This window comes from Pan troglodytes, chromosome 2 (assembly GCF_028858775.2).
Source record: "Pan troglodytes isolate AG18354 chromosome 2, NHGRI_mPanTro3-v2.0_pri, whole genome shotgun sequence".
Taxonomy (NCBI): Eukaryota; Metazoa; Chordata; class Mammalia; order Primates; family Hominidae; genus Pan; species Pan troglodytes.
The window spans coordinates 181,090,559-181,104,082 of NC_086015.1; the positions used below are offsets into that span (position 1 = coordinate 181,090,559).

General features: G+C 41.2%; 1 long non-coding RNA gene across 3 annotated transcripts in view; it reads left to right on the plus strand.

Annotated features, from left to right (window-relative positions):
* LOC104005860 (uncharacterized) overlaps positions 1–13,524 on the plus strand; it is a 128,834-nt gene that overhangs the window by 66,940 nt on the left and 48,370 nt on the right. For all 3 annotated transcript variants that reach the window (XR_679333.4, XR_001713801.3, XR_008547179.2), the window contains exons 3-4: positions 7,139–7,399; positions 10,923–11,124. This is a non-coding gene — a long non-coding RNA (uncharacterized LOC104005860). The remainder of the gene's footprint in view (positions 1–7,138; positions 7,400–10,922; positions 11,125–13,524) is intronic.

Below are 13,524 nucleotides of genomic sequence, written 5' to 3' on the forward strand. Positions count from 1 at the left end.
TCACAAATTAGTGAGCTCAGGGATTGGACTTGTCTTTAATTTCAAATATGTGCCATGATTTTCTATGTAATTAGAGTACATGAAAAGAGAATAAACCAAATCTAGACATCTGCAATTCTAATATTACAAACAAAACATATTTGAAAACATTCAACCACTTGATTGTATTCCTCAGCTTTCCTAAAATGGTTACTAAATTGCAGACTTGGATGAAGCATTTGCCCCCAAATGTGTGTCTGTTAAACTTTAGTTTCTTAGGATGCTCAGTGAAAATAAAAACAGAGTACCATAGTCAAATAAGTTAAATAAATTGGGAAAAATTGCATACTATATTCTTTCTTGTAAATTCACATTATTCATTAGCATATTATAGTCTTAAAATAAAGAAACTAATTTGATTATGTTTAACCAACTTCTCCAAAATATTTGATTATAAGATCAAATTTGTCCTCATTTGTGGGATAGTCTACAGAACTGATGATCCAAAGGATGTACATTTGAAAGTGACAGCATAAAAATGAAAATGAGTCTCTAAGTATGCTTATTTATGCAAAAATTATACTAGCTAAATATCAAACTATTGTTTTCATTTATTCAGACTTTCTTGATGCACTTGATATGGATTATATAAATCTATGGACAAAAATGACATCAGTACAATGGTGATATTGGAGTTTTCTACCATAATCTCTGCATAGTGCACTGATTTTGACAATCACCTATGGATGACAATACATTTGCCAGAGTCTAGGAGTTAAATGGAAAAGTTAACAGCACACCGTTGGAGAAAAATATCTGGGAGTAGATGCATTCAAGGGAGTAAGAAGAACAATTACCTGCATCACCTCACCCCCAGGGTCCACTTCTTAGTGCCAAGATAGACTCCCTTCAGCAGGCAATTTCTCCCATAGGGAAAAGGAGAGTATAATGAGTGAGTACCCAGCTTTTCCAGCTGTGTGAGGCACATCCCAAGAAGCCCATCTTTCTTTCACTCAACTCAGAATATTGAGGGTATTAGCATGGCTAAGTGGCTGGGACAGGGTACTAGCAGGAAAGAAAGGAGAGGACTCACAGCAACCAGGACTGGAAACTCAGTACAGGGTACGTATCCTTTGAAGCATTTCACAGAGCCCATCAGGAGGCCCACCCATGAACCACTTGGGACACCATATCTGTAGCATCTCCCTGCAACTGGCCCATAGGAGCCCCCGATGTTTTGTGCATATTCCCCTTCCCTTTCTCCTGTAGTCAATTGCCTGCACATGCACTCCAGATGGTGAGTGTGAGCATTTACCTACAGCTTTTGAGTACATGCAGTCAGCAGGCTCAACTTTGAAGGATTGGGAGGCATACAAAATTGAGCATTTCAGGGCACTGTCCCAGAGGAAACAAACAGAAAGCTTTCAGGACCCAGTTTGGTTTTGTGGATTTAAGAGAAGACACATAATCATCAGAATTTCTTCTCCACCCATCCAAGAAGTGTGGATTGGGTGAATCCATAGAAAAGACCTGAGAGAGCCTCAGATTCCCTATAGGCTCACTGTTGAAGATATTTCTCTCAAATCCAGTCAGTAAAGACTAGAGAAAGTGACTCTTTCTTCAAATGTGAAGACAGCAGTGCAAGACTTTGAGGAACATGAAAAATCAAGGACCCCTAGTACCACCAAAGGAACATAATTTTCTGGTACCCAACCACAAAGAAATGGAGATACACAAATTGTCTGACAAAGAATTCAAAACAATTGTTTTAAGGAAGTCAGTAAGCTACAAGAGAACACAGATAGAGAACTTAATGATATTAAGAAAGCGACACATGAACAAAATAAGAAGTTCAACAAAGAGATAGAAATCATTAAAAACAACAACCATGATTTTTGAGCTGAGAATACAGTGAATGAAATGGAAAACACAATAGAGTTTCAATAGCAGACTTGATCAAGCAGAAGAAAGGGTCTGTCAACTCAAATACTAGTCATTTGAAATTATTCAGTAAAAGGAATGAAAAATGCTTAAGCGATTGATGCAACACCATGAAGAGTAGTCATATATGCAATATGGGAGTCTCAGAAAAAGAAAGAGATAAAGGGGAAGAAAACTAACTTAAAGAACTAGATCAGTCTCTCCTTATCTGTAGTTTTGCTTTCCTTGGTTTCAGGTACATTACAATGATATGTTTTAAGAGACAGACAATGAAAGAGAACATGCAAATATTGACATAATTTTTATTACAGTATATTGTCATAGTTTTTCTATTTTATTATTAGTTGTTATTCTCTTACTGTGCCTAATTTATAAATTAAACTTTATCATAGGAATAGTGGTGGTGGCCTGTCTGGAGTGGCCACTGCCAGGATGCCAGCTGCAGCAGGGGAGGTGTAGCTGGGGCTGTGCACTCCGCAGAGCCGGGGGGGCCAGGAACAGGTGATCCTAGTGGGAGCCCTATATGCTACTGAGTTAGTGGGGTGGAAGCCTGTGCTCCCAGGCATAGCTGCAGCTGCCCAGCCATGGCTGCAGCCCTAGGCATACCTGTGCTGTCAGGGGCCCTGGAAGTCCCCTGCCCTTACAGGCTTGGAAGTGCCTGCTCCCATTCCCTGGCCTCTTTCCACTGCTGGCACCTGCTCTGTGGCAGAGCAAAGTTGTGGATGTGTTGTGATAGCTGAGCCTGGGAGCTGTTGTGACGTGGTCAGGTGTGTGTGTTCAGGGCAGTTCTGACATACCAGACTCCCCACTGCCTTTGCCCCCTCTGGAAACTGCTTCTGAGGCTGAAACTTTGGATGTTAATGAGCAAGGATGGTGGGGGAGGCCAGGATGGCTGAGGGCAGCTAGGTGTGGGCCTGTGGACACCCCTTAGTGAGGACAGCCTGGGTGCTGTGGATGGCATGTTGATGGCAGCGAGAGGCAGACATGTTCCTAGGTGGGAATGGGTGGGTCCCTGGTGAAACCTCACCTTCAAGCCAGGGACAGCTTGAAGCATGGGGGCCTGGCTGCCAGTTCCATTTGCAGTCTGTGACCTGGAGTGAAAACTTCATTGATGTCTTTCAGCCAATTGGATAGTGCTTTTTCCAGACCCACAAATGGCTGCCCATGGACCAAGCAGTATGTACTTCCTCCATTCTGAGCCCATGAAAACCCCAGACTCATTCAGACTCTGACACTCATCAGGATGACAAGCCTGCAAATAGGAGCTACCCACTTTGGGTATGCACTCCGCTGAGAGCTATTCTGTCACTCAGTAAAGCTCCTTTCTGCCTTGCTCACCCTTCAGTTATTCACATAACCTCATACTTCCTGGATGTGGGACAAGAACTCAGGACCTGCTGAATGGTGGGAGGGAAAGAAGCTGTAACATGTTCCTGGCCAGCTCACCAAGCTGCAGGTGGTGACATACTCCTGGACTATGGGAGTGAAGAGTAGTGACCCTTCTGGGGGCCCAGACCTTGAGATTCTCCGAGCCAGAGCTGCTGTAACACTATAGCTCTCCTGCCCTCTGCTGGTGCTGGGTGGCCACCCAATGCAACAGGACGCAGCAGCAGGCCTGGGCCAGCCCAGGAGCTGGGAGCCTGAGTGGGGTGATGGAACTGAAAGGGCTATAACACAAACCAACCAAAACATGCCCCACTCGCTTGCTGCACTGTGGGTGAGGAGAAGGAGAAAAGAGCTGCAGCCCTTCTAGGAAGCCAGACCTTGGGGCTCCCTGAACTAGGGCTGTGACATGCTGTAACACCTTCTTTAGGATTCTGCACTTCCTGGCCTCTCTGAGATTTTGGATGCCACCGTGTTCCCCTTGTCCAGATGCTGGTGTCCACAGCAGAAGCCACTTGTGATATATCTGGTCCAGCTGCAGCTTCACATGGATGAGGTGCCTGTGCCGGTGCCTGTGCCAGTGCCTGGAGCTGCCCGCCCCACCACAGCAGCTAGCATGCCTGGCTGTGTGCAGTGCCAGATCCCACACTTGCTCACTCACACACACCTCACCGCTCCATGCCTGGCTTGCCCTTGGCAGGAGTACGATCCAGGCCGGCAGCATGAGCCAAGTGCAGCCTGCCACGCTGAGTGGACAGAACAAGCCCAGGGGGCATGAACAAAACTCAAGCAGAAGCACTGCTGTCTACAGAGGTTTCTGGCTGGCAAAGCAACACCCTAAGGATCCTATGACAATAGGTATATATGTATAGGCAGAAACATAGTATATATTGGTTTTAGTACTATCCATGGTTTCAGGCAGCCACCAGGGGCTTGGAATGTGTCCCTATAGATAAGGGAGGAGGATTTTAATAGCTGAAAACTTCTCCAATCTTGGGGAAGATAGGGGCATTCGGGTACATGAAGCTTAAATGTGCCCAAATAGGTTTGACTTAAAGAGGACTTCACTGAGACACATTATAATCAAATTGTCAAACATCAAAGATAATTTTGAAAGCAGCAAGAGAAAAGAAACTCATCACATACAAAGAAACCCCATTAGACTATCAGATTTCTAAGCATGAATCTTGCAGGCCAGGAGAGAGTGAGATGACATATTTCAAGTGCTGAAAGAAAAAAGAATTGTCAACCAAGAATACTTTACCTTGCAAAACTATCTTCCAGAAATGAAGGAGAGATAAAGACTTTGCCAGATAAAGAAAATATGAGGGATTTTATCACCACCACATATGCCTTATAAAAAATGTTAGAGGGAGTTCTTCAAATGGAAAAGTAAGGATGCTAATTAGTAATATGAAAACATATGAAAGTGTAAAACTCACTGGTAAAGGTAGCATATATTGTCAAGTTCAGAATACTCTAATGCTGTAATGGTGGTGTATAAACCACTTTTACTCTAGGATAGAGGTGAAAAGACAAAATTATTAAAAGTAATCACAATATGCCGGTGCGGTGGCTCACGCCTGTAATCCCAACACTTTGGGAGGCCGAGGCAGGCAAATCATGAGGTCAGAAGTTTGAGACCAGTCTGGCCAACATAATGAAACCCCATCTCTATTAAAAATACAAAAAATTAGCTGGATGTGGTGGTGTGTGGCTGTAATCCCAGCTACTTGGGAGGCTGGGGCAGGAGAATGTCATGAACCTGGGAGGCAGAGGTTGCGGTGAACTAAGATCACCCCATTGCACTCCAGCCTGGGCAACAGTGCAAGACTCTGTCTCAAAAAAAAATTCACTATAATAATTCGTTAATGAATATACAATATAAAAAAAGTAAATTATGATATCCAAAACTTAAAATGTGGAATAAGGGAGTAAACATGTAAAGTATATGCAATCGAAGTTGAAATCAGTTCAAAATAGACTGTTATAAATATAAGATATTTTCTGTAAGCCCCATGGTAGCCACAAAGTAAAAACTTTAGTAGATACAGAATAATTAAAGATAAAGATAATAAATTAAAGCATGCCATTGCAGAAAATCATGAAATTACAAAGGAAGAGCAAGAGAGGAAAAAAGGAACAAAATAACTACAGAAGAGAAAACAATTACCAAAGTGGCAATAATAAATCCTAACGTATCAATAATTACTTTATAAACGAACTAAATTCTGTAATCAAAAGACCTACAATGGCAAAATGGATAAAAACAAACAAGCAAGATTCAACAATATGATGTCTACAAGAGACTTATTTTAGCTTTGAGGACACACATAGGCTAAAAGTGAAGAGATGGAAAAAATATATTCCATGCAAATGGAAACTAAAAAAGAGCAGGATGAGTATCTGCTATTTATATAACATAAAATAGATTTTAAGTCAAAAACTGTGCAAAGAGACAAAGATAATTATAATATAATACATAATATCTCTATAAACTTATAATCATATATAATGTATATTATGTTATATAATGTATATCCTTATATCTAATATATATCCTTATATCTTTATATTTATTATTATATATGCCATATATAACTGTAAATATATGATATATATAATTATAAATATCTTTGTCTCTTTTTGCAGTTCGACTTAAAGTCTATTTTATCTTATGTAAATAACAGATGTGTTTATCTTATTATATATTTATATAAGAAGAAAGGGTTAATTTATGAAAAGGATATAACAATTGTAAATATATAGGCACCCAACATCACAGCACCTAAATATATCAATCAAATATAAACTAGTCTGAAGGGATAAATAGATAATACAATAATAGTATTTCAAGATAATATGCATGGTAGACCACATATAATCTATTGAAATTGTAAAAAATAAAGAAAAACACAAGAGGACTTCCTCATAGTTACACATTAGTGAAAAGAAAGTGTTCTAGTTACCACTCTTGTACATTTGGTGGATATTCTCAATGTCCTGCACTATGCTAGGTCTTAAAGAAGTATAAGACTTGCACATGTATCTTGAAAGAGTAGCTCATTGCGCAGCATAGAAAGAAAGAGGAGTAGAAAATTTCAGGCATGGATAAAGGTGCAGAGGTGCAAATATATATACACTACTCAACAGTAGGTAAGGGAGTAATGGCAACTAACGTTAAGGAACATTGTCTACCATATTGTGAAGGGTCACAAAGGTCATGCGTACTAACATGAGGATTAACTGTCTATAGCAAAGCTATGAGTAAAATTTAAATTATATGCAGCCTAGGTATTGAAATTTGACAACCAATATAAATGAATTCATATGTTTATGAAACATTCTTTATTTCTTTTTAACAATGACCTAGTAGATTCAGAATCAATTTTTCAGTGCTTTTCAAGATAATTTTGATATTTTTGGAAATAAATAGTTCTAAATATTAAAAGAAAACCTGAATTTTTGCAATGTCCTTTCTAAATTTATAAACACAAAATTTTCATACTGCAGAGATACTTGGGAAAAAAATATTTGTTGTTTATATATACTCACCCAGAATCTACACAATTACAAATTTCCTTAAGTTTCTGACAGCAAAAAAGAGCATGAATAACTAAATACAGAGAATCATAATTGGAACATATTCAAGAGGTGGAGAATCTATTTAAAACCGACAACTCAACAGATGTAGTCTAGTCAATGGTTATATTTGCATAAGCATGAAAGCCAAACAAACATGTCTGAAATCTCATTGGTAAAACACTGTATGATTTAAAAAATTTTGGGGGGGTTGTCAGAACTCCTTTTTAGATTTATTGCATCCCCTCAACAGAAGAACCGACTGCCGAGGAAATTCAAAACACATCCATGAAAGCAGAAAATTATAATGTGACAAGTGAAGAATTGAAATGGATTCACCCTAAAAGCAGAGCCAAATATCAGCCATTGTCATGGGCCCCTAGGAGGACTGAGTCTGGTGATGCACGAATACCAGAATGCAAGTGTGGTGCAATGACAGCAATAACACATGTGTGCACCTTGAAGCCAGAGGGATGGAAACCCCAGCCAATGCCTCTTTCTCTTTTTCAGCCATGTAAGTTCCAATCTTGATCAATAAGCAATCTAGGTGTCAATGAAAGTGGAAGGAATACATATTACTCCTCCCACAAATCTTAAACATTAATAGCAGCAGGATTCTCCTTTCACAGAAAAGGATGATTTTAAGGTTTTGGTCCCCACTGAGTACAAATTCCCAAGATACAAATAAAAGTACTTTGATTTATAGATTAATCCAGACATTTTTATGTTCTGTAGGCCTGACATATGCTTGACAGAAACCCCACAAGGTCAGAAAGTCCTGTTGTCTAAGAAAGAATTTCTCTTCTGCCTTCTTGCTCATTTTGGCCTGAGAGGAAGGTGATACTACAGTTAGTTGTGGTCTTAATAAAGAGCACTGAAGTCAGAGTTCATAAGTTTAGGCTTTTTTCTTTCTCAGGAATTATTGAAAAGAATGGCTTACAATTTTTTAAAATTTATTTTGGGAGAGATAATCATATTATTTAGGGAGAGAGTTATATTATTTTTCTGAATCTCTCAAGCTTCACATAACAGTGAAAGATTCATGAACCACTGATTTAAAAAAGGTACAAAAGCAACAGTTTTTAAACCACCTGCTATATACTCATTTGACAATATTAAGGGGCAATGCTTCTGGTGTTTTCAAAGAAATTGGAGTAGTGGGCAGGAGAGCTATAATTAAGGAGGAGCACTGCACTGGGATTGGACCAAGGTTTTATATTAAGAACAACATTCTGTTTTATCCTAACTAGTGTAACTTATTCATTCCACAAACATGTATTGAATAACTTCTGAGAATAAGGCTCTTTTTGCCTTCAATAAGATCTCTGCATGTAAAAGAAAAATACTAGTTATACAAAAACTTTGAAATAATATATCAGCAGGAGGCAAAATCAAAACAAAATAAGGCCTGGTGTGGTGGCTCATGCACTTTGGGAGACCGAGGTGGGAGAATTGCCTTAGACCAGGAGTTTGAAATCAGCCTGGGCAACATAGAGACCTTGTCTCTACAAAAAATAAATACACTAGCAGGGTGTGGTGGTGGATGCCTGTAGTCCTAACTACTTGGAAGGCTGAGGTGGGAGGATCACTTGAGCCCAGAAGGTAGAGGCTGCAGTGAACTATGATCATGCCTTTGCACTCAAGCCTGGGCAACAGAGCAAAACCCTATCTTTAAGCAAACAAACCAACCAACAAAACAACAGGACCCCTGTCGTATCTCTCCCCATGAATAATAAAACAGGCAATTTCTTGAATATTAAAACTGGTATTCCTTATAGATTATTACAGTGGCCTCACTTTAAAGAGAAGAACCTGAAGCCTGAAAAGGTGAGGTCACTGCTTTAAATTAATAGTTAGAAAGTTGCAGAATCAAACAGACTCAGTTCTCTAGATTCCTAGCCCAGTTACATTTTTTTAGTATGACACTATCACTCTTAACAACAACCAACAAAACCCAAACTGCTTAAAACATTTTAATCCAAGGCAAATCTTTAGTTCTTCTGTTTTGCTGGAGTGGGAGGTGGGGTGGAGGGACTTGGGAAGCAGTAGGATGAGGCAGTGGAGATTTAACATTCTTGTATGTGCTGGAGTGCTGTGCTAGGTGCTTCCATTTTTAATCTCTTTAAATGCAAGAACTCTGTGAGATCAGTGCTATTCCCTCCATGTTCCAGATGAGGAACCATGAGTCTTCAGAGAAGCTAAGAAATTTATCCAGACACCCACATTTTTGTGAGTGGTGGACTTAAGATTTGAACCTGTTTTGGTTTCCAAGTTCTTTGGTCTTTTTACTGTTCCTTAATTGTTGCCTGTTACAGGACGCCTTGCATTTCTTCATAAATGAGTCCAATTTTTGCCTGCCACCTGGTTTATATGACTGTCCAGATTGATTTTTCTTTTAAATTTACATTTTGCAACTGTAGGCTTTTTTCCTTTCCATTTATCTCCTGCCTCAGTCATGAGGTTGGAAAAAATGAGAAGTATGCTGGTTTTGTTTGGACTGAGAACATTCCAAAATGTTTGGCTGTACCTCAAAACCCTGTTAAAATAATATTATTTATAACTTTCTGCTTGGTCAACTTTGTTTTAAGTTTGGCTATCTCCCATAGGAGGTTATTCTTTCTCCTTGATGGTAAGGTTTGCTGCTTGAAAGCCTTAATCTTAAACATTTTTCAAGTAAGACTCAGGTCCTTGCGTTTATGATGAATACAAACTCGTTAGATAATAGCCCCAACCACTCTGAAGCAGTTCATTGAAGAAGCTCACTCTCAGCTGTTGTGGGTGGGGTGTCAGCAGAATGAATGCCATAGGTTTACACGTGAACCATCAGCCCTGCTCACAAAACATAATCTGTCCAGCACCGCGATAGGTTGCATTTTAGAGCTGGGCTTTAGTGTGATGTGACTGTTTACCAGAATGCCTTCTGAGGAATACAAAGTAATTTTTTTTTTTACATTCCTCCTCAGTAAGATTATTGTTGTTAGCAGATTTGTTTAGCTGCCCTCGCAGCTTAAGACATTTCATTGACTTTTGAGCAGATGATTTGATTTTTCAGGCACAGATGGGGGAAAAACAGCTAGCAGAATCATTAGAATGGATACCTACCACAAGTAGTAGGGAGGCAGGCTTTTAACAGGACATAACTAAAGAGAAGACCTGTCTTTGCCTCAATGTGTAATTGAACACTGTCCAAAATTGATGGCAAAGCAATGTGAATTATAGGGGCCAAGGATTTGCTATTTAGAAACTTAAACAAATCTGCTTTTTCTAAAAGGCCTTTCTTTTTCACACAAAAATGATGGTCAGTGAAGCGGCAATTCTCAGTGAAACGACAATGCTTCTCCCTCAGGAGCAGCTACCCTCAAGGAAACAGAGCCAAAACACAGAGACTGAATCATTAACCTAAAAATGTAGTTACATAACTGCTAAAATTCCACACTTTGCAGGCCTGTGGCCTGACTTTAGCCTTTAGAGACATTCCTAGCCCAGTGGTTGCTAGTAGCCACTGCTCACATTTCTCCATCTCTCTGCCTCCCAGGAGCTAAACTCCTATTGATTTTCCCAGAACCCTGAGCTGTCTCCATAATAGAATGATTTGGTGGGCGTCCTGTCAAATGCAAAAGGAAGCCTCTGCCAGAGTGAGCATTAGAACACGGTGTTTTTAAATAGAAATGTGAAATATCAGTGCAATTATAAATCAATAAAAACCCAGAGGGAAAGAGAATCTCATTTGAGGAAAGATCTGTAAGTTTTTTTTCCTTTCTTTTTTCTCGTAATGAAAAATTAGATCAGGGAACCAAATTTATGAGGTAAAAACTGTCAACAAAGTATTCCTAGCTGTTGCTGAGGCTGAGAAAAAAGAAAGCTAAATCATGCATGCAGTGTGAGTATGTGAATGACACATTTTAATATATTAGGGAGTCAAAATACCTCTCATTTTTGACTTGTGTTTTTGGCTGTTGCCCAAATTATTATTGTTTTATTTATTTTGCTAATGTCATTCTCTTATGCCTTTTTCCAAATTCCATATTTTCTCCTAGGTTTGCTTTCCATATGCTGGATGATGTGTATGGATTTTCAGTGTGTGTTTCAGAGTCTTAAAAGCTCATGCTAGCTTGCTTAACATACCTCTATAACTCATGATATAGAACCCTACGGAGAACTGTGTTGCAACATGGATGCAGTGCCTATACTAAGGCACACTGCCAACCTGAAGACTGTCAGAGAGCATCACTAACGGAGGTAAGCCAGTAGGGTCTAAAAATCTTCACAGAGAGAAGGTATGACCGGATGATAGTCCATTAAATTGCGTTGAGGTGCAGCACTATGTTCTAAATTGGTGTACCCCACGAATTTATATGTTGAGGCCTAATACCCAATGTGATAGTATTAAGAGGTATGGCCTTTAGGAAGTGATTAAGTCATAAGGTGAGGGCTTGACCCTTATGAATGAGAATAGTGACCTTATAAAAGAGGCTTGAGTGAGCTCCCTGGCCCTTTTTTGCCATGTAAGGATGCAGCAACAAGTCACCATCTATTAAGCCAATTACCAGACACCAAATCTACTGGTGCTTTGATGTTGGACTTCCCAGCCTCCAGACCTCTAAGAAATAAATCTCTGTTGTTTATAAATTACCGAGTCTAAAGTACTTTGTTATAGCAGCCTGAATAGACTAAGACATGCAGCAAGTGAATAGATCACTCACTGTAGCCTGGATCTGTCCTTCATTATGACAGGGTTATTTCTCGTACTGGACATAGGTCACCTTTGCTAACCTCTTACAGAAATTCTAAACTTTGTGACAGGAAATGCAGAAGTGTGAGAGAAGAACAAGGAGCTATGTGAAGAAGAGAGATGGAAATGGATTGAGACTGTTGAAATAGGAGAAAATATCTTGGTTTTGACATCATTTCCAAAGAATCATAGTTATCAAATAAAAAATTTCACAATTATCCAAAATTATAATAAGAATTCAGTGGCTGGCAAAATGGCTGAATAGGAACAGCTCTGGTGTGCAGCTCCCAGTGAGATGAACACAGAAGATGAGTAATTTCTGCATTTCCAACTGAGGTACTTGGCTCATCTCTTTGGGACTGGCTAGACAGTGGGTGAAGCCCATGGAGGGCAAGCTGAAGCAGGGTGGGACATTGCCTTACCTGGGAAGTGCAAGGGGTCAGGGAACTCCCTCCCCTAGCCAAGGGAAGCCATGAAGGACTCTGACATGAGGAATGGTGCACTCCTGCCCAGATACTACGCTTTTCCCATGGTCTATGCAACCCACAGACCAGGAGATTCCCTCGGGTGCCTATGCCACCAGGGCCCTGAGTTTCAAGCATAAAACTGGGCGGCCATCCCGAGCTAGCTGCAGGAGTTTCTTTTCATACCCCAGTGGTACCAGGAACATTTAAGTCTGCTGAAGCTGCGCCCACAGCTGCCCCTTCCCCCAAGTGATCTGTCCCAGGGAGATGGGAGATTTATCTATAAGCCCCTGATTGGGGCTGCTGCCTTTCTTTCAGAGATGCCCTGCCCAGAGAGGAGTCTAGAGAGGCAATCTGGCTACAGCAGCTTTGAGGCGCTGCAGTGGGATCCACCCAGTCTGAACTTCCAAGCAGTTTTGTTTACACTGTGAGGGGAAAACTGCCTACTCAAGCCTCAGTAATGGCAAATGCTCCTCCTGGCAGCAAGTTCGAGCATCCCAGGTCGACTTCAGACTGCTGTGCTGGCAGCGAGAATTTCAAGCCAGTGGATCTTAGCTTGCCAGTGAGATAGAACCGTTCAGTCCCCTGGAAAGGTGGCTAAAGCCAGGGAGCCAAGTGGCCTAGCTCAGCGGATCCCACCCCCATGGAGCCCAGTAAGCTAAGATCCACTGGCTGGAAATTCTTGCTGCCAGCACAGCAGTCTGAAGTTGACCTGGGATGCTCGAGCTTGCTGTGGGGAGGACCATTTGCCGTTACTGAGGCTTGAGTAGGCGGTTTTCCCCTCACAGTGTAAACAAAACTGCTCGGAAGTTCGGACTGGGTGGAGCCCACCGCAGCGCCTCAAAGCTGCTGTAGCCCGACTGCCTCTCTAGACTCCTCACTGGCAGGGCATCTCTGAAAGGAAGGCAGCAGCCCCAGTCAGGGGCTTTTAGATAAAACTCCCATCTCTCTGGGACAGAGCACCTGGGGGAAGGGGTGGCTGTGGGCACAGCTTCAGCAGACTTAAACGTTCCTGCTTGGTGGCTCTTAAGAGAGGAGTGGATCTCCCAGCACAGCGCTCCAGCTTTGCTAAGGGACAGAGTGCCTCCTCAAGTGGGTCCCTGATCCCCATGCCTCCTGATTGGGAGACACCTCCCAGCAGGAGTTGACAGACACCTCATACAGGAGAGCTCCAGCTGGCATCTGGCAGGGGCCCCTCTGGGATGAAGCTTCCAGAGGAAGGAACAGGCAGCAATCTTTGCTGTTTTGTAGCCTCTGCTGGTGATACCCAGGCAAACAGGGGCCAGAGTGGACCTCCAGGAAACTCCAGAAGACCTGCAGCAGAGAGGCCCGACTGTTAGAAGGAAAAATAACAAACAGAAAGGAATAGCATCAACATTAACAAAAAAGGATGTCCACACGGAAACCCCATCCAAAGGTCACCAACATCAAAGACCAAAGGTA